Source organism: Notamacropus eugenii, chromosome 4, assembly GCF_028372415.1.
Source record: "Notamacropus eugenii isolate mMacEug1 chromosome 4, mMacEug1.pri_v2, whole genome shotgun sequence".
Classification (NCBI taxonomy): Eukaryota; Metazoa; Chordata; class Mammalia; order Diprotodontia; family Macropodidae; genus Notamacropus; species Notamacropus eugenii.
Window position 1 is genome coordinate 162,032,231 of NC_092875.1, and position 22,275 is coordinate 162,054,505.

The window sequence follows — 22,275 nt, forward strand, 5'->3', positions numbered from 1 at the left end:
ATATCATCTGCAAAGAGTGATAATTTAGTTTCTTATTTGCCTATTCTAATTCCTTCAATTTCTTTTTCTTGTCTTATTGCTTAAGCTAATATTTCTAATACCATATTGAATAACAGTAATGATAAAGGACATCCTTGTTTCACCCCGTTTTATTCATAAAATATTTTTCAGGCAAACATATATTTGACATTTGAACAACATGGCCAGCCCATCACAGTTGCCCTCAATGCAGTAGAGTTTAAATGCTTGACAGTTCTGCTTGAAAAGGGACTTCAGTGTCCAGTACCTTATCTTGCCAGGTGATATTCAGAATTTTACTAAGATAACTCAAATGACAGTGATTCAGTTTCCTGGAATGATGCTGTATGGCGTACAGGTTTCTTAGGAATACAACAATGTGATCAGCACAATAGTTAGGTAGACTTTCAGTTTGGCAGGCAACCTAATACCTCTTCTCTCCTATGCTTTCTTTCAGAGCCTCACAAATACTGAGCTAACTCTGGCGATGTGGATATCTGCTTCATCATCTATGTGTACATCCCTGGAAAGTAAGTCAAGATAAGTGATCTTATCCACAGCATTCAAAATTTCTCCATTTGCTGTAATCTATGGTCCCATGTATGGATGGTGTAAGTGCTGACTGGTGGATAACCTCTGTCTTCTTGGTGTTTATCATGAGGCCAAAGTTAATACAAGCAGCAGAGAATCCATTTATATGTTGTTTCATCTTGGACTCAAGGCACATTGAATGCAAAATCATCTGTAAACAAAAAATGTAGGCATCAATTCTCCCTCCATTCTAGTCTTGCATTTTCAAGTTAAATAATTTGCCATCAGTGCAATAGCTGACCATGATGTCATTTTAATCCCCATTGAAGGGGCTGGACAATATCACTGAAAACATTAGGCTAAAAAGCATGAGAGCAAGCACACAGCCCTGCTTTACTCCACTGGTGACTGGGAAAGCACAAGAGTATTGTCCATTGTCCTGAACTCTTTCAAGTATGCAATTATGAAATTGGCTTACAATACTGATAACTTTTCCAGCCAACCACATTTCGCCATGATCTTTCACATGCACTGATGAGTGACAGTATTGAAGATCTTGGTTATATTGATGAATGTTATATACTGACCTCTGTTCTGCTCCTGGAAATTCTTCTGGAGTTTTAGGTAGCAAAACACCATATTGACCATTCTTTAGCTTTTTCTGAAGTTACCCTTGCTCTCAAGTAAGTGATCATGTTCCAGGAGAAGGATCAGACTATTGAGGAGGACTCTGGCAAAAATCTTACTGGCAACAACCAAGAGGGGGAGTCCCCTGTGATTGTCACAGAACAAACTATTTCCTTTTCTACAATGGAGGAATGTGTGAACTCCTGGGGGATAATCTCCTCTTACCATATAACTGGAAGATTTCAGGCAACTTTAGCTATGAGTAGTGGACCCTCTGCTTTTTAAATCTCAGCTGGAATAGAATCAGTACCAGGCACTTTATCACGTGAGAGGAACCTAATGGCATTTTAAAATTCTTCAGTTGGAAATTTGACTAGAGATGAATTGACTCCAACTTAAGGTATATGGTCAATGAATTCAGCATTGGTTGATGATAATCTGTTGGGAACACTATGGAGGTGTTTAGCCCATCTCTCCAGGATCATGTCCATAGCACTAATTAATATAGATCCATCAGTGCTAGGTAGAGGAGACAATTCATAGTTCTTTGGCCCATAAATAGCTTTCAAGGCAACATAAAATCACTTTGAATTGTTATTTTCAGCATCAAACTGAATTTCATCTGCCTCAGGCATCCTGAATCTCTCTAAGCTTTGCTTGCACTTTACTTTTGAGAGAATTAAATGCTACCTTCTTGGAGATGTATGAACTATCTTACTGATACACCCTATGAAGTTCTCATTTTTCACTTAAAAGCTTCAGAATTTCCCCATCTTTCTTGTTAAACCAATCTTGATGTTTACAAGTATTATAGCCCTGATGAGTAAATGTGGTGATAAATGCCAAATCTCTGAAACCTACCCACTCCTTTTCTGTTCCACTGTTGCCAGCTGTGTGTTGGCTTTTCCTCCAGTTTAGCAGAGAAATACTCTAATCTGTTGACATTAATCTCCTGGTAGTCATCTTGCCTTTGGGATGGTGTTTTTGTGGATTTTGAATGTTTAGCTTGGGGAGGATAAGTCTAAAATTGGTCCAGCACTCTGTACCACACAACACCTTTTTCACTCTCACATCCTGTCTGTCTCTTCTCTTTATAATGACAGAGTCCATAAGTGCTAATGTTTTCTGTGATGGTGCATTCACAAAGTTTTATTGAATTTAGGTAAAAAAGAAGACAGTGTAGGAAGGAGAAGGTCATGAGACACACAATTCCTCCAGTAGTAAGTGATTGCTGTTGTTTTGGCTCCATTCCTTCCAAGGACTCTCTTTTCTTGTCTGATAATCTGTGACATTCAGAGTTACAAACTTGTATATTTTTTGTATATTGATGATGAGGGTCTCCAAGTCTTCATAAAAATTTTTCTTTGAACTCATCGGGGTTCGTCATGATGGGAGCATACACACTGATGATGGTGGTGTTGCACTTTCCTGCAAGAGGTAATCTCATTGCCTTAAGCCTATTGTTCACTCTTTCTGGGAGACATACAAGCTTGTTCACTAGATCATATTTGATTGTGAAATCTGTGCCAGTTTCATGATCCCAAACACTGTGACCCTCCAGAAAAACGTGTATCTAGCTCTGATTTTAGTGAACTGGCTTTCATTTGTCAACTTGTTTCACCCAGGACTGCTATTTGGATGCAATACCTGCTGAGTTCTCTTACAACAAGAGCTGTTTGTCTTTGAGGTCTATGGGATTTCACATTGTCATGAGTGTGTTCACATTCCACATATCACTAGTGAATGGAATAATTTTCACTAAAGTTTTTGTACAATTTTTGTGTATTTCCACCAGAGGGTGGAATTTCTATCTGCTGTGGTAAACAGGCCAGGGCTGTGTTGGGTAAAGCAAACCATTTTTAGGACACCTTTTCTAACCTCTTCCTCATGCCAGGTGATGAGCAGTACTGTCCTTCAAAAAGGCTGCTCAGACATCCAAGGGCTGCCAAATCCCACTACTGCTTCAGTACTGTGAGAAAATAACCCCATGACCTGGACTACCTACGTGCAGGGTTGTGACTACAGTTTTCAGTGCCTCTGCACCAGCTGCTTTGTCACTTGCCTATCAACACAGAACTTTTAGGTAGGTAAAAATGGTTGGTATGCTTGATGTCTTAACTCCAGCATAAATTCAATTTAAGTGAGGCAGAGCTGTACAAAGTTGTCAACCTCACTCTCTCTTCCAGAGTCATCAAAGTCCAGCAGCAAGACAAAAGTCAAGATGACTGACAACGGCTCAGGATGTGGTGGTTGACCTTGGTGTCTTCAATGTCTGACCAAACTCTAAGCACTCTACAATGCCTGATTCAGCTGCCTTCATGGCTGCTGAAACAAATTGTTCTCATCCACCCATTATACTGGGGAAAGTCTTCACATGTTTGGGGTAGACACCTTCCTAACACAGGGAAGGGTTTGAGGCTTATTAGTCACTTTCAACCTGGCTTAACCCAATTACTGAAATGGTTTACCAGGATGTGACCACTGTGCATGCTACAGCTTCTTGAAAGCACAGGTAAGAGTTGGGTGACACCAAAGATGGGTGAACAGCCCTGAAAAAAGCTCAGTAGCCTTTACCTCAGTGGTACTAGTCTTCCCTGAACATCTGTTCACACTGAAGGGAAAGACTAGAAACAAGGAAGAGATGAGAATCTGAAGTAGGATAATGGCCATATATAAGTCAGTCAGTCAGTAAATTAGTATTTAATAAGTGCCTTCTATGTGTCAGGCACTGTGTAAGCACTTGGATACAAAGCCCCCGCCCCCCCCCCAAAAAAAAACCAGACTCTGAAATCAAGAAGGGGATCATGGGATTTGAGGAAGTTAAAGAATTGGAAGACCAGGGTGTTAGCATTGATACCAATATACAGTGTCCAAAAGATCTTAATGCAGTTTTTTTTTTTTTGAGACATTCTTTCTCTTAAAGTTTCTCATTTTGAAGGAAGATTTTGGGATAGATAGGAAGACCTAGATTCAGTGGCTGAACTCCTTGAGAAAGGAAGGCAAATGCTTAGGACTTGTAGATAATAGGATCTTTATAGAGCCTTCCATACAGTCAGACTGAGCAAACCTCTATGGTAAAGGGGTTACTGAGCAATGGAAGCAGAGGGATGTTCTGAAAGTGGTGATGGGCAACAAAGAATTTGCCTCCTTTTCCTTCAGGTCCAATACATTGAAGAACATGGGGAAAAGCTTCCAGTGCTGGAGAAGGTAGCCAGACCTTATTTTCCTCCCTAAATACTTCCCCATTCCCTATTACTGTTTTCAAAGGCTCACAACCTAGGAGTCATGTGGGATTCCCTACTATATCTTAATCAATTCATAAATGTTTATTAAGCGCCTATTATGTGCCAGATTCTGTGCTAGGCAAACAAAAAGAGGCAAAACATAGCCCCTCAAGGAACTCACAGTCTAATAGGGGAGACAATAAAAAAAGCAAATATATACAAATGAACTATATGCAAGATAAATGGGAAATAATTAAGAGAAGAAAAACACTAAAATTAAGAGGGACTGGGAAAGACTACCTTTAGAAGACAGGTTTATAGCTGGGACTTGAAGTTAGAACAGAGATAAGGAGGCAGAGTACTCTAGGAATGGAAGAAGTTCAGGGAAAATACCTGGAGCCAAGAAATGAAGTGTCTTGTTCATGCAACAAAGAGGTTTATATAGCTAGATTGGCAGGTATGCATTAAGGAGTGAGGTGTAAGAAGACTGGAAAGGTAGGAGGGTGCTAGGTTATGAATGACTTTGAATGCTAAACCAAGCATTTTATATTTGGTCCAGGAGGAAATAGAGATCTCTTTTACTCTCCACATTCAGTCTGTTGCCAAGGCTTCGAGATTTCACCTCTGCAGGTTATACTCATTTTTCGTTTTTGAAGATAATCATGACATCAGAGAAGTGATGACATGACTTGCATTTGACCTTGTTTTGAGTGAGGGAGGGCTGTGCAAGGTTGCTAGCCTCACTTTCTCCTCCTGAGCCATTTGGATCCAGTGACCAGATATTTATCAGGATAACTGGAGATGGCCTAGGATGCAAAAGGATGCTGCAACATCTTTCCAATACACCACTTTCTCTCTTCTGACACTACCACCACTCTAGGGCAGGCCCTCATCACCTGCAATAAGCTGCTGATGGGTCTACCTACCCCACATATCTTCCCACTCCAGTACATTCTCCATCCAGACACCAAACTGATTTCCTTAAATTGCAGTTCTGACTATGTCACTCTCTTGCTCAAAGTCCAATGACTCCCTCTTACCCCTCAGATCAAAAACAAAAATTCTGTTTCTCTTTTAAAGCCCTTCATAAACTAGCCTCTTCCTACCTTTTCAGTTTTCTTACATGCTACGTATGTATGCATCTTTTCACTATGTATTTTTTAGTCCAGTGACAGCAGTCTCCTTGCCATTCTGCAAAAAAAGACACTTCATGTCTCTGCTCCCAACATTTTCTTTGACTCTCCCTTATGCATAGAATACTCTCTCATTATCTCTGCCTACTGGCTTCCAGAGCTTCCTATAAGACATGAAATTCAACTTTCCATGGGAAGCCTTCCCCAACCCCTCTTCATTCTAATGCTTTCCCTCTATTATTTATTTTCTATTTCCCTGAGGATCTTCCCCTCCCAGTTTAATTTCTTTTTTTAAACCAGGTTAAAATGACCATTTTTTGCCTCATTTTTTTTTTTACCTAGCCTTAATCACTAAATAAGTTGCCTCACCCAAAATGAGACTTGCTAAAGACCTTAGCTTAAAAGACTAAGATTTTCCATTGCATTCGGGGCCATCTCCAGTTGTCCTGATGTGGGTCTGGTCACTAGACCCAGATGGCTCTGGAGTAGAAAGTGAGGCTGGTGACTTTACATAGCCCTCCCTCACTCAAATCCAATTCACTTGCATGTCCTGGCAGCACCTCCCCAGATATCATGGTCCTCTTCCAGAACAATAGGAGAAACAACAACAATAACCTATTTACTCTTTGTATATGTTGTAATGGTAATTTAAATGGGAAGATCTTTCCCATTCATTAATAGGCCCATGTGACCTGCTTAAATCACATGGAAGCCTAAGTCACATGTGGTGTGAAGAGCTTGCTGAATGGATGGAACAGGAAGGGTGGAGCCAAACTGAGAGGAAGTGAGTGAGAGCAGTTAGGGTGGAGGGAGAGAGAGGACACAGGCAAGCAGATAGCTAGGCTCATGAGTGTTTGCTTGTGGGAAGGTGGGGGGAGGAGAGAGCAGGGGAGGGGAAGAGAGAAGAGACTTGGGAATGACTTTGCCCCCTGCAGTACATTGACTTCTGGGCTACTATGATGGATTTCTAACACTATTTCTGGTGTTGGGATCTGGCTTTCTGGTGTCTGAATGAATGTTTTTCTTCTGTGTTCCATGTGGAGAGTCTGTTATACTTTGAGATTCTGAACTACACAGGCACATGCATAGCCATCCTCAGGGCTATGAATTTTGCCTAGGTGATACATATGTACATATTTGTTTGCTGTCTGTTTCATTAGATTATGAACTCATTGAGGGAGTACTGTCACTGTGTTTGTCCCTCGTTCCCTTGACACGACTTGTAGTTGACTTTGATTTGAGTGAGGGAGGGCTGTGCAAGGTCATCAGCCTCACTTTCTCCTTCAGAGCCATATGGGTCCAGTGGTCAGACATTCATCAGGATGATGGCCCAGGAAGCAATGGGAGACCCTGATCCTTTTAGGTTAATGTTTTTCTGGGTTCTCACTTTGACTGAAGTAACACCTATTCAGTGAATAGGACTCTTTAAGAAGTGAATCAAGGGATGGCCCCTTTAACCAAAAGAAAAAAATCAAACTGGGAGGAGTAGACTCTCAGGGATGCTGACCAAAAGAGAATTGTTACTATTTACATTTAGTCTGAGCCTGGAGGGCCCAAAAGATATCCACTAAGTGGTGCTTGGGCAACAGCCTATTGCTGTCCCATCTATGGTCTCCAGAGTGAACTGGGTTTAAGGGCTGTTCCTCATCTGAGTAGAGTTCAGATTTCTGGACCCTGAGTCATTATATTATATTATTGATATCCCTTTAGAACCTCCCATGCTTGGGACATAGTCAACAGCTTAGGAACTGTATCCTAGTCTGAGTGAACAGGAAAAATCCTATTTTAATTGCCTTAAGGTAGAAACTGGTTGAGGTCAACAGCAGGCCAGACAAATCTCCATCAATGACATGCTGAGTGGTGCCACAAGAGGCATGAATAAGAGAGAACTACGCTACTTTCCTCCTAGAAAAGTACAGGTCACTTAAGCAAATTGATTTGAGTTATTGAAACTCTGATAGGATCAAGGGGATGGGAGTGAATGTGTAATTGTATTTAGGGCTTCTTTAGGCATAAGAGAAAATGGAAAACGGAGAAGTTGAAAGGAATAATTTTAGCAATCACTCATACATTAGCATAGGCCTACATAAACTAGCATAAACTATATTTCATAGACCAGATACACTCCTAAAGGAATATAGGAGCCATGTAGTACCACCCACCAAAGGGGACTATACAGAAGCAGCTGTGATTATTCAGCACCCCTATTTCCCCAAGGAATTTTTGTATTCATCTAAGTGAGACAGATGGATCTTTCCTTTATCCATGACAGTTGCATAGTCTAAGCAAAATCTATGAGGGATCATTTCCTCCAATCAGAGGTATCCTAAAATTATAGTAAGGGGCACTCTGAGGTTGAGCACTCTACTGATCTTACCTATCTAAATGTGAGTGCTGTGCTTGTAGCTGCAGTAGACTCATCTGTTCTGAAGAACCCAACTAGAAGACAGGACAGTACAGTGGAAGACTCTTGACAAGGAAGAGAAAGACTAGGGAGAGGAAGCAGAGAAATCTGGGGAGGAAGGATCAAGTTATAATAGGTAAAGAGATAAGAACAAGATGGCAGATTAGTAGGAAGAAGTATAGCCCAGCTTCTCCCAAATAACCACTTCACAAAGATCTGGAAAATACCTCAGATGAATCCTGATAGGAAAATTAAAAAACAAACAAATAGAATGAGTGATTTTGCCCAGCCTAGGTCAGAATAGGGAGACAGAGACATCTTTGGACGCTGTGGATTTGGTCTGGCCAAGGGCTTGCCACCAGAGCATTTCAGAGCCCATGGACTGAAAGATGAATGAGGCTGGGACATAGAATAAGAAAAGGTCTCAGTAGGACCCTGAACTTGGGCCACCCTTTCTATGATGACTTCAGTCTTGCCAGATGCCCATAGTGGGACATGGTTTACCTCATTAAAAAAATTCTAGAGTATTTTGTCTCGATCTCTCCTTTGTCCCCAAAGTACTCTACTAAGAATTACATTTATCTTTTTCTAGTCATGTTCCACTCCTTGTCATCTTAGTAGATTTTAAGTCTCTATAAGTAGGGACTGCCAGTTTTCCTTATTTGTGTTCATTGTACTCAGCAGGTGCTTAACAAATGGTGATTGAATTGAATTGGATTGGAACTTTGAATCAATGTTTTTGATCACATGATTCTGCCATTAATGGACTCTAATACTACAAATCTCATTCAGGGCAGTAGTTGTACCTACTCTCTCTAGGTTAAGTAAAATAACTTGAAGAAGACCCTTGAATCTATCAGCATCTGGACTTGTAGTACCCATCTTTCTAGTAGTTTCAGGTCAAGAGATAGGAACAAATCAAGTAAATTTTGAGGAAGAGGAAATTGAAGGAGCTGGGTACAATGAGATAACCACCTCATGTGCATATGTGTGCATGTGTGTGTGTGTTTACACAGTGTTCATATTCATCTTTTGGGTTACCTTATGTTAATTCAATGACCTGCCCATTCATTTGCCTGCTGCAGTCTGGAAAGGTATTAAAGCTTAAAACAACACCAACACTTTGGGGATACCCTGTGTTCACAAGTCTACAGATGACAGAGGATCTGAGGCCAGAATTGTATAAGAGGAAGAAAATGGATTGCTTTTTGTGAAATTGTCATATGTGTAAATGTATAACAATTCCAGAATGTTCTGTATTATACACACGTGTGCGCATGCACACACACACACACACACACACACACACACACACACACACTGTAATAGCAAGGACCCTGACATACACAGGAGGGCCTGCTGTACAGGTTCTTAGATCTGCTTTTTTAAAAGGAAAGCAACATTGTAGGGGCTCAACAACCTACTTTATTCAAGCACATATATATAATTCCCTTAGTTCAGGGGACAAACCTGAATTTCAGAGAAAATACAAACAGAGAAATAAAGATCAATAGACAGGGCTTCCAACTGTCTGACCACAAGCAATGCATACATAATTACCAGAGAGAGAAGCAACAACATCTGTGTTTTCAAAGTGAGGGGGCTCCTTAGCAGCTTCCCAGAGTCTCATCTGGAACATGAACCTTCTTCCCAAAACTAAGCCCCAAAGTAAAACCTCACCTCAGAGTATTTATACACTTTTCAGAGCCAGAGGGCATCACAACCCTTGAGAACCAGTGCCTCGTTAGAAATTAACAAAAGGGGTGGGCCTTCCTACAAAACAAATCTCCCCTAATCAAGCTTCCCTTAACGGATGGGGAAGATCTTTACCTCTCATAATTACCATTACACACACACACACACACACACACACACACACACACACACACACACACACACACACACACACACACATACACACACACATACAATTCTTTTTTTTTTTTTTTATCATAAGTATTTTCTCCGTGGGATTATGGGAGGAAAGGGGAATAAGATAAGTAGGTATGCATGGTTGCAATAGCCATCATTGGAGGAAGCGCCTATATGAAATCATAGATTCATCACAGTATTTCTTCCAGAGTTGCTTAAGAGTAGAATCTAGAACTAGATGCCTAGGAGCAGGATCTAGGAATTTCAGACGTTACTTAATCCAAACCCTCTCATTTTACAGATGAGAAAAGGAAGGCATAGGTAGCTTACATTACTTGCCCAAGATAGTTTTCCACCTGACTGCGGAGTTCATCAAGCCCCCATGCTGAGGACCCTACCTTTTTCCCTTGCTTTTTGGCTGCTTTTTCTGTGCTGACTTTCCCCATTAAATTGCGAATTCTTTAAAGGAAGGGACTGTCTTTTGCCTTTCTTTTTCTCCCTAGAACTTAGTACAATGCCTGGCAAACAGTAGGTACTTAATAAATGTTTATTGACTACTTAATGTGCACTAATTTTATGAATCCAAGTGTTGTAATATCATGATTTTTAAAGAACCAGATTTGCAGGTGACCCAAAGGGTAATGGAAAAATGCATGGTGGGTGCAGGAGGTCTGTAGAATATCTCCAATAATTAAGTAATAGATGACACGTGGGGTAGCAACAAGGAAACATTATCAAATAAGAAGCTGGACTTGACATATGTCATTGAGTCACAGAACCAAGTCTCCTAAAATTTCCCCCTTCACAAAATTCAGCACATTTGTTCTTGTCTCTTGATTTAAAACTCATTTGTTGTTGTCCTTCATCCTCAAAGAAGACCAGAATGATTTCAAAATATCAGGATCAATGTATAGTGTGTCTAACTGTGAATCAGACCAATATGAGTTTGGAAGGCTCCACCACAAGTTGGGTGTACAAGCTTGTTGACCAGATAAGTTTTGATTGCAAAATCTATGCCAGCATTTGTCGTCACAGTGGTCATCCCAGAAAAATATTTATCAGCTCCTAATTCAGTAAGCTGACCTTCATTCACCAGCCTTGTTTCACTTCAGGCTGTTATTTTGTTGTGATACCTGCTTAACTCTTTCAGGTCTATTGGGTTTCATGTTATACATAAGCATACACACATTCCATGTGCAAGTGGAGAGTGGAATCATTTTTGCAATTTTTTTATTGCAAAAAAGTTTTTATACATTTTAATATTTTTATATACATTATACATATTTATATACATTTACACATTTTGTTTGTGCTTTGACCACAGGATGGGAGCTCTTCCTGCCATGGAAAGCAGGCCAAGCAGACAATTTTTAGAGCACTTTTTCTAGCCCCTTACTCATGCCAAGAGGTGAATGGTGCAGTCCTTACAATGTCTGCTCAGTCTGCCACAGACTGCTGATTCCCACTGCTACTTCAGTCCATTGAGAAGGTGACCCTACAGCCTAGGTCACTTGTGTGCAGGGTTGTGACCACAGCTTCCATTGTATCCACATCTGCTTCTTCATAACTAACCTGCGGTCATAGGACTTTTAAGTAGATAAAATAGTAACATAAAATAGTTGAATAGTAAAATAATAACAGCTAATAATAATATAATGAAACAGTAAAATGGCATGAGTGATGTCTTTTGACTCAGTGAGGAAGAGTTGCATGAAGTTGTCAGCTTTACTCTCTCTTTCAGTCATCAAAATCTAGTGGCAAGACAAAAGTCAAGATGACTGACCTGACTCAGGATGCAGTGGTTAACCTTGGCATCTTTGATGTCTGACCAAATTCTAAACGCTCCATAGTACCTACTTTAGCCCTTTTCATGACTATTAGAACAAATTGTTCATATCCACTTATTCCGTCAGAGAAGTCTCCACATGTTTGTCTTAGACAACCCACTAACTCACTGATGGCTTTGAGACCTATCAGTTACTCTCAACTTGGTTTAGTCTGTCTGCCAAGACAGTTTAACTGGAGTGCATCCACTCACATGCTATAGCTTCTTGGAGCCATGGGTGAAAGTTGGTTGGCTGATGGGCACAAAAGGTCGATGAATAGTCCTGAAAAGAACTTAACCATCTTCACACTAGTAATGCTAGTTCTCCTTATACACTCCATTTAGAATTTACAAAAAGATGGATACTACCAACCCAAACTCTAGTAGACTCAGTACAACAAAAGTTTAACAGTCTCCTCTGCTTCTTTTTTTTTAAAATCCCTTGTGATTTCACAAATGAATGGATGATTGAACGGTTCATACAAATGAACAAATGACTCACATGAAAGGATAGTTCATATTCAGAAGACAATTCTCATAAAGCATTTCTTCATTCATTTAGCACAAATACTTAGAAAAGAAAACTCAAATATCATTAACTCCAATACAATTTTTTACCTATTGTGTACAAAGCGCTTTAGTAATTGGGTACGGGGAGAGCTGCCAAGAAAATTAAGATAAGATTTCTGCCCTTTTGGAACTTAGAAGCCAGCAAATTCCCAACATTCATGTTATTCTTGCTGTTTTTTTCTTTTTATGAGGGAATATGTTTAAATGCTATCTAATTACATTTTTCTTTGAAATGCAATAGTTTCAAACTGATCTGATACAGCAAAGTCATATACATATGTACGTCTCGATATAAAATACTTGCATGAAATATATAGTTGTTAGTATTTGCTTTTATTTTTCTTTGTTTTACATGTCATACATAACAATAAAAAGTTTGTTTCCTTCCTTATTTAAAAGTTTTCCCATAAATATAAATGCAAGATCAAGATTGAGTCTATTTTTGGTCAATACATTTATTGCCATATTGATAACCTGTGAGAATGATGTACACTGCTTTATGTTACATTTCTGTGTTAGCCTTCTGCACACACATAGGTCAAGCAGCTGGAATCTGGCCTGTGCCCAGGCTGAAATGTATTCCCTAGAAGTAATAGGTAATTCTGACTAATTTGGCCTTAGCCTTTCTTGAGCTGAGCTGAGATTAACAATTGAGTACAATTATAGAAGATGATTTGGGGCTTTTGACCTACAGTTTACTCGAGACTCAACTGAGATCATCTCACCTACAGTATTTCCCCAAGGACTTCAATACAGAGATTTTAAATGCTAATTACATCATGCAATCAATTCTGTGGTAACATTGAGAGCATTTTGATTTATGATGAATATTAAGTAAGAGCAAGAAGGAAGTCCAATAGATTTAAAGGATTAAAAAAATATTCAATATTGCTTTAGCACAAAAATAACCCCAGGAAACAAATTTCAGATTGTCCTGTATTATTGTTCCCTTGTCAATGAGTCCCCTATCAAAAATCCCTTCCTGTTGTTTATCCACGTTCCTTGACTCAATTCTCTTTTCTAAAGCTATACTGAGCTCTAAGCAGCATCTAAAGAAGGAAGAGATAGATGGAAACTGAAAATCACCACAGGAACAGCAATAGCAGTCATCGTCATAATAACTAGTGCCTATTGTGGGAGTTGAGTGAACCACACTGACTCCATCTTGTGACTCAATTCTGGAACTAACTCAGTTCCCTTTCTATTCAATTACGGCCTAGTCCAATTTGTGTCTGTGAAAAAACTTAAGTCACTTGTGGAAATTGGGAGAAAATCTTGTAGTATTTCTTCAACCTAGCCCTGCATGGCTGGGAAACTGGACCATCTCTCCCTGCTGCTTAGAGACTCTTAACCAGGGACCTAGGTTATGCTGGCTATAAATACAGTCAGATCCAGAATTGATATAAGCAATTTTCTCACAATTATATATCTCAAGCAGCCCATATGTCTTATCTGAAAACTGGTTCCATGCTCATCAATCAGTTATTGTTTTCATGTTGCCATGATTATTTACAAATACTTGGGGATTGGGGATAGGGATGCCTCCTGTTCTGAATTCAGGGAAGTGTATCAGTTCACTATCCCCTTCCCAACTAGAAAAGTCAATAATTTTTCCTCCAATTAGAAATCAGATTATCTAATATTGTATTGTTTCCTTTTAATTAAATGGACTTGTTTGAATAATTGTTTTTAATGTATAGAAGTTTGTCTTCCTCTTCATTCAGGGTTCAATCTGATGCAGAGAAAGGGGTCTGGTGATGATTTGTTAGGCAATTGGCATGCATGGCTTAATAAATCAATATGCTTGGCAGATCAAACCTTTGTTTTCCTCAGTTATTTAATCTTTCACCTGCCACACTACTATATGCCAAACATGGTGCTAAGTATTTTATAAATATTATCTCATTAGCTAAGGGGATAAAGATATACATTGAAGAAAATTCCACCACTTCTTTTGGTAAAGTATTATGAAACTGCACGGTGTCTACATTTTTGCTGCTGATACTGGTTAGGCCACTTACTATGTTTAGATACATGATATGTGTTTGAATATACCTTCCGTGCATACCATTCCCAAAAGGGAAATTGAGAATCAGTAGCATGAGGTGGAAAGAACACTTTGGAGGCACAAAGAATCTGGAGACATAATTTCTAGCCCTAGCTCCACCACAAATTACTTTTGGTCAATTCGCTCAACTTCTCTGGGGTTCATTTGCCTCTTCTGTAAAACAAAGAGGTTGGGCTAGATTATTTAGATAACCCCTCTCAGCCCCATGAATCTAATGTATTAAATCTAAATACAAAGGAATTAAAACAAATACAGATTCTCTTCAGCATTCGCTCGAAGAGCTGTTGATCTTGATGTTCTGGAAGACATTTGGCGCCCACCATCCATCTTCAATATCTCTCCCAGATGTAAAACAAATGCTCCTTTGGACCATTTCGGAGGGCTGTTTAGCTATTTACTCAGATTAAAGATATGCGACATGTAAAATTAATGCAACAGCACCTTCACAATTATTAATGTGAAATAAATATGGCTTACAGATGCTCTTTCCTTTGCTAAGATATAAAACTGTTGATGGCAAAGTTGCCACAGAGCTCATTGAAATCCCACTCTGAGTTGAGCATCTGAGCTGGATTTATTTGGAAGGAATTCTCTGGCACAGAAGGTTTTATGGGTGATAGAGGTTGTTGTTGTTTTCCATGTAAGCAATAAGGAAAAACTGTGCATGCTATAAATCACATGCTCAGTGTCAGCCAGGTTTCCATACAAGCAACGAGTTCCTTAACTGGTGCAAAAGAAAAGGAATTGCCATTAGTTTCTAGTTGGAATATTTGAGGAATGAAGTTATATTTTTTCTTAGGGGAGAGATTCATAAATCAATTTGTGGTTAAGTCCCTATGGAAAACATGTTTCATTTATGTACTTTTTTCTTGGTCTTTGTGTTTGAAGACAAATGTAATTGATTTTACAAACCTGATTGTTTGATCAGATTAGTTTATTGGATTAACCTTTTAAGATCATCATGATTTGTTTTCCATGATGTATTTATTTGGATATTTTATTGTAGTTTATCCCTCATACAGTTTTGTAGATTGAAGAGAAATATTAATAAACAAATTCAAGTTTAGTTATCATTTTGGATGAAGATGGTGTAAAATTTATAAGATACAACTATTCCCAAAACTTAATGGGGCAAGTTCCCCCATATAATGAGTATTTATTGATATAACTGAGAATGTGAAACCTACAGAAGAGAAGACTTAGAAGGGAGATGTTAGCACCCTAAATTTTTAAAGGTTTGTCATATGGAAGTTTCATATGGGAAGCAAAATGTTACTGTGGTGGATAGCAGAAGATTATATATACTATCAGCTCAACAACACCTCATGGGACTGGAAGGGAAAGCATGGTTCCAAAAATCTTGGTGTTGATAATAACTAAACTAGATTATCCCCAAAACACTTACAGGTGAAACTGGAAGTAAGAGAATGAATAGATACATTAATATGTCCGCTAATGAATTGTGTGTGTGTGTGTATGTGTGTGTGTGTGTAAACTATTTTCGTTTCTGATGATAACAAAACCAGCATTTTCAGCCTCTAATATCTAAGTAACTTATCTGAAATGTGAGCAAGTGGAAATAACACTTAGGAAGATAAATTTGGGGAAAGCATCTGGTTGTAACCAAATACACAAAGAAGAAATGAATTTTAAAAGTAACAGAATTCTGAAGGTACTTAGGAATCAATTCTTAGATCAAAGAAACAAGGATATAAGAAAATGGGAAAAAATATGGAAAGTATTATTACTAAAAAAAAGATTGATAGGACATCAACAACTTCAGGCACATATGCTTAGTGTCTCATTTCTGTAAAATCTTTACAAGAATGGTATATGCACAAATTGAGGATATCTTTCATGAAAACTTAGGAAGGGAACAGCCAGACTTTCAAAGGTGATTTTCTGTTTTAGATCACTTCTTTACAGTCACCCAATTAATTGAAAGGTATAGCGAATAAAAAAAAATCTGTATTAATAGTTTAGTCCAAACTAAATAGTCCAAAAAGCATTGAATTTAGTAAATCAAAATGCGGATTTAAAAGCCCACTTTCAACATGTATTTGTCACTAGGTGTCAGTAATAGCCAGTTACAGAGAGGTTAAATGCTCACCCTGCATGGTATGAAAATGTTTATTCAGCAAACTCTTCCCTCAGTTTATACTGTCTATAGGGCAAAGTCACTCTTAGGAAATGTCTATTTGCAGATCTAGGTAATCAAAATTAGCTCTGAGCCCCTACCAGCTAAATAAGCACACTACCCTTACCCCTCTTTGTACACCTTCATTTGCACTGTGGTATTTCAAAGCTACTAGCCCCATGACTTTAGCATAATGGAGTTGGTTTTCCCTGGAAGCAGACAGTACTGTTTTTATTCAGCATAGAATCAGTAAATAAGTAAATACTCTGTATTGTAACTTAAGTAGAATGCATAATAAAGCATATAAATTTTACTAAACTTATTAGCTTGCAACTCTCCTAGACACTTAGTCATCCCCTCAGTTCCCATCAAGTCTTTCTTCTCATTTTTCTTAGGACTAGATGAAGACACAGAAAGGCTAGAGTCTGGGGTCACATCTATGGGATCTATAAAAACTGGAATTCAGGAGGGTTGGAGTTTGGTCCTTGGAGAGGAACTTTGACCTTATATGCCAACCGTGGCAAAGTATGAGAAACAGAGTTGGCTGATAGCCCAGATCAGAATTATTCTTGTATCACTTTTCTCTTGAGCAAAGACCCATATTTTGCTGCCACCATATCTTTCATCTGCAATTCCTGTCACAACCTCAGCTAGGTATTGCAGGGGATTGAACCTGCAGTTCCCCTGTGACTATCTATGCAAGATAGTCAGAAAAACCTGATTTCAGATCTAACCTCAGATACTTACTACAACATTAATTGTGTGATCCTGGCCAAGACACTCAACCTCTGTCTGCCTCACTTTCTTCAACTGTTATATGAGAGTAATAACAGCACCTATCTCACAGGATTATTGTAAAGATCAAATGACATAATATTTGTCAAAGTATTTAACACAGTGCCCGGCACATAGTAACTGCTTAATAAATGTCTATCTCTTTCCATTCTTCCAGTCCCTAATCTTCACAGAAGACTCAGTCTAAGGTGTTATTACAATATCATAAAACACTTCTTGATAGATATAGCCACAGAAATAACCTTGTTCAATGACCCTCTGGTTATCAATATTGAGCAAGATATAAACAGGGAGATGTGTGCTTACAAGAGATTTTTAACATTGTTGTAGAGAATACTCTTCTCAAAGTTCAAATGGAAGAATTCTGTAGAGATTTTATGGTCTTTCAGATACTCCTATTTGTGGATGCATTGTATTGTTTTCATTAGATCAGAAAAAAGATATTGCTTATGCAATGAAATCCATGATCACTTGAAAGATACAATTTTAGTAATACAAAAAGGATAAAAAACAATGGATGAGAAAAAGAAAAAAAATAAACATTGCCAGAACTTGGGTGGATGGCCCATTGAGCTAATGCATCACTATCTCTCTTGGATATCAAAGTTAGTCATTGCACAATGTGGAATTCACTATGTACAATGTTTTCCTGGTTCTGCTCACTTCACTCAGCATCAGCTCTTAGAAGTCTTCCCAGGCTTTTCTGAAGTCCCTCTGCTCATCATTTCTTATAGCACAATAATATTCCATTACATTCATGTACCACAACTTGTTCAGCCATTCCCCAATTAATGGGCATTCCTTAAATTTCCGATTCTTGGCCACCACAGAAAAGCTTCTATAAATATTTTTGTACATGTGGGTCCTTTTCCCATTTTTATGATTTCTTTGGGATACAGACTTGGAAGTGGTATTGCTGGGTCAAAGGGTATGCACAGTTTTATAGCCCTTTGGACATGGTTCCAAATTCCTCTCCAGAATGTTTAGATAAGTTCATAACTCCAGCAACAACACATTAGTATTCAAATTTTCCCATATCTTCTGCAACATTTATCATTTTTCTGTTTTGTCATGCTAGCCAATCTAACAGGTGTGATTCAGTATCTTAGAGTTGTTTTGATTTGCATTTCTCTAATTAATAGTGATTTAGAACATTTTTTCACATGACTATAGATAACTTTAATTTCTTCATCTGAAACCTGCCTGTTCATATTCTTTGACCATTTATCAATTGGGGATTGACTTATATTCTTATGAATTTTAACTTTATGTTTTAAAAGGAATTTTACTCACAACAAACTCATCATCCATCATCAAAATAGGCAATGTTTACATCATGCTTTAAGGTTGGCAAATTCTTTAACATTTGTTATCCCAATTAATTGTCTCAATAAGCTTGTGGAATAGGTATTAAAATTGTCCCTATTTTACTGAGGATGAAACTGACATTGAGAGCAGTCAAGTGTTTTGTCAGGAGTACACAGGTACTAGTGTTGGAGGCAGGATTAGAACTGGGGTTTTCCTCATTTAAGTCCAGCACTTTCTCCACTACACCACCTAGTGACCTGTAATGAATTAGAGTGCTAATATCTTTATTTTCCTTTCAGAGACAAGTAAACTGAGCCTCAGAGAGATTTCTACAGTCAAAAAACTGGTAAGAATTAGAACTAGCCCTGGAACTCAAGGCTAGACAAAAATATTAACATTGCACTATGGTAGTCATTGCCATTGTCATAGTCCTAAATCCACATTTTTCTATTGGGCATCCCATTTTTAGCCCCCTTTAGCCCAAATTCCTAGAAAGCACTCACAGCCACTGTGTTTCCTGTGCTGACCTCACATGTGTTTGTAATGGTGCCACTCACATGTACATCTATGAAAGGACACAGATTAGTACAGAATCTGAGTCAGAAGTAACTTCAGTGGTCATCTGGTTCAACTTTACATGAAAGGAATTCTCACTATAGAATATCCAGTTACTGGAGAGGAAGAAATCGGGAGAATTTCGGATAGGAAGAAGAGAAAGTGATGAAAGGGCATCCATATAGATTTTTAAAAATGTAATAGATTGAGAATTACATAGTAAGTAGGTGAGATGGCTCGATAGATGTTATTTTTAAATATATTTCTAACTTATTTATTTAAACATTTCCCAATTAGATTAAAAAAAAGTTTTAAAAAAGTTGACTTCAAAATTTGTTCCTTAAATGTCGGTAGAATTTGCTTGCCAATCCATCTAGTCCTGGGGATTTTTTCTTAGAGAGCTCTTTGATAGCTTGTTCAATTTCTTTTTTATGAGACTGAGTTCTTTAAGTATTCTATTTCCTCTTCTGTTAATTTGGACAGTTTATATTTTTGTAAATATTCATCCATTTCACTGAGATTGTCAGTTTGACTGGCATGTAATTGGGCAAAATAACGCCTAATAATTGCTTTAATTTTATCTTCATTGATGGTACATTCACCCTTTTAATTATTGATACTAATACTTTGGTTAACTTCTTTCTTTTTTTAAATCAAATTAACCGAGGGTTTAACTATTTTCTAGTGTTTTTTTTTCCCTTAAAGTCATCTCCTAGTTTTACTTTTCAGTTCAATTCTCTCTAATCTGCCATCTTGGCTCTGACCAATCCCATATATGTTAAATGTTTGTACCATAAATCTATGGTGAACATATTCAGTGAATACATTTGAGGACCAAAGACATGGATTCTTCCTTCATCATTCCTATTTCCATCTCTTGAAATATCTCCTTAGTTCAAGGTCCAGTTCAGTTGTCACTTCTTCCATAAAGCCATCCAAGAATCTCCAAGGGAAATGATTTTTCATCTATGTTTCTCGTAACATTAACTGTACGGTACAGTACCTGGCACCTACTTCATCGGTGTTTGATCTATCCATCTATACACCCATCTATCATTTGAGGCAACTAGGCAGTGCAGTGCATAGAGCAGGAGTCAGGAGGACCTGAGTTCAAATCTCACCTCAGACACTTGACACTCACCTTGGGCAACTCACTTAACTCCAACTGTGTCATCCTGGGTCATCTCCAGTCATCCTGATGAATATCTAGTCACTGGTTCCAGATGACTCTAGAGGAGAAGTGAGGCTGGTGACCTGCACAGCCCTCCCTCACTCAAAAAAAAGTCAAGTGCAAGTCGTTATTTCTCTGCTGGCATGGTCTTCTTCGGCAATGAAGGATGAACACTCTATCTATCTCCCACTATACTTTAATAACTAAACTTTTTTCTCCTATATATTATATTTTTTCTCTCTCCTACTTATTATATGATAATCTCCTTAAGAACAAGGTTTATCATATCAATTTGTATCTCTTCTAGCACAATGCTTTGCATATAGCAGGCATTTAGTTTATGTTCATTGAATTAAGAGGTATATATGTATATATATATATATATTTGTACATATGTGTATATTTTTGTTTTGTTTTATTTTTTGGTCCAGAGCTATGATTTAATTGGTGTAGGAACTCTCAGTGTACAAACTTCACCAGTGCAGATCTGCAACTATTTTGCAACATATAATCCTAGTCAATGACTAGACTTGAACCCAGGACTTTCTGATTCTGAAGCTACCTCTTTGTTTCACACTATATATATGTTTGTGTGTATGTGTATAAATTCTAAAAAAAACACCCAAAAAGCTTTTCTAAACACACAAAAAAAAACACAGAGAGAAGATTCTATGTGGAGCTATGAATCTCAATGTTGTACCATTACCTTTTTTAAAAGTATATATAACAAATTATATACATTACTTTCAAAACTATCCTGTTTTTCTGCACTTCCTTTCAGCTTCTTTCAGTTCTATTCTGTTTATTTTAAGTGTTATCATAACTATTTTTGTTTGTCAATACCATTTCTATCCTTGCTCCCAGCCACATCTCCTACAAATTAAAAATGGAGAGAAACAAAAAAAAATAGCAAAAATTTTCTCAGTTTCTTATGGCCACAATAATACTTCATTACATTAACATGCCAAGATTGGTTCAGCAATTCCCTAAACATGTTAGATGCAATTGATGGTACCCTTTTAAATTCTAATCTCTCCTTTTCCCTTTTCCGAATCAGGAAGTTCAGTTTTATTTTTTCTATTCCCCTCCCAGTATTATCTTCTTAAACATATTCTCCCATCCCTGCCATTTTCTCCCCTATTGAGACACACACACTCACATACACACACATATATCAATCATACTTTTGTCTATTTTAGGTAAGACTGAAATTCATCTGATATTCACTCCCTCTACACCTTCCTTCATGTTTGCATATTCTCATGAATTATAATTATGAGAAATAATAAGTTCTACTCCTATACTCATGTTTTCTACACTACTGAATTCCTTTTACTTTCCTTTCCTCTCTTCTCCAAACCCTGATAAACTATATTTTTCTTATTTAATACCTTTGTACCATTTGAAACATTAAGCTTCTGAAGAGACACTTGTTTAATCATACAGATTCTTCTAATTGCTGAAATTGCTTTATCTTTCTAGGTTTCCTAAATTCTTGCTTGTATTTCAAAGTTCCTATCAGTTCTGTTCTTTTCATCAGAAAAACTTGGAATTCCTGTATTCCATGAAAAATCCATTTTTTCCTTCTTGTAAGATTACATTCAACTTGACAGCGTTGTTTTTGGTTGTAGGCTTATATAATTTGCCTTTTGGAATATTGTTTTCCAGGATCTACCTTTATTTGTAGTTGAGGCTGCCTAGATTTATAATAATAATAAAAATAATAACAGACATGTATAGTGCCTACTATGTTATCCTGATTTTATAGTTCTTGGTACTTGAGTTACTTCTTTCTAGATGTTTACAGAATTGTCTTTTTACATTTGTGTGGAAGCTTCAGATTTTGGCTACGGCATTTCTAGAACTTTGGGGCTTTCTGACCACACTGAAACTTTCTCCGAGGAGCCCTATGTTTTGCTGTCTGATTACAGAACCTTGCAGTCTGAGTATGTCTCTGACCAGTCTATGGTCATACTGGGAGGCTATTCTGCATCGCTTCTATTTTCACTGGTACCTTCCCCTTTCCTATTGCCCTCA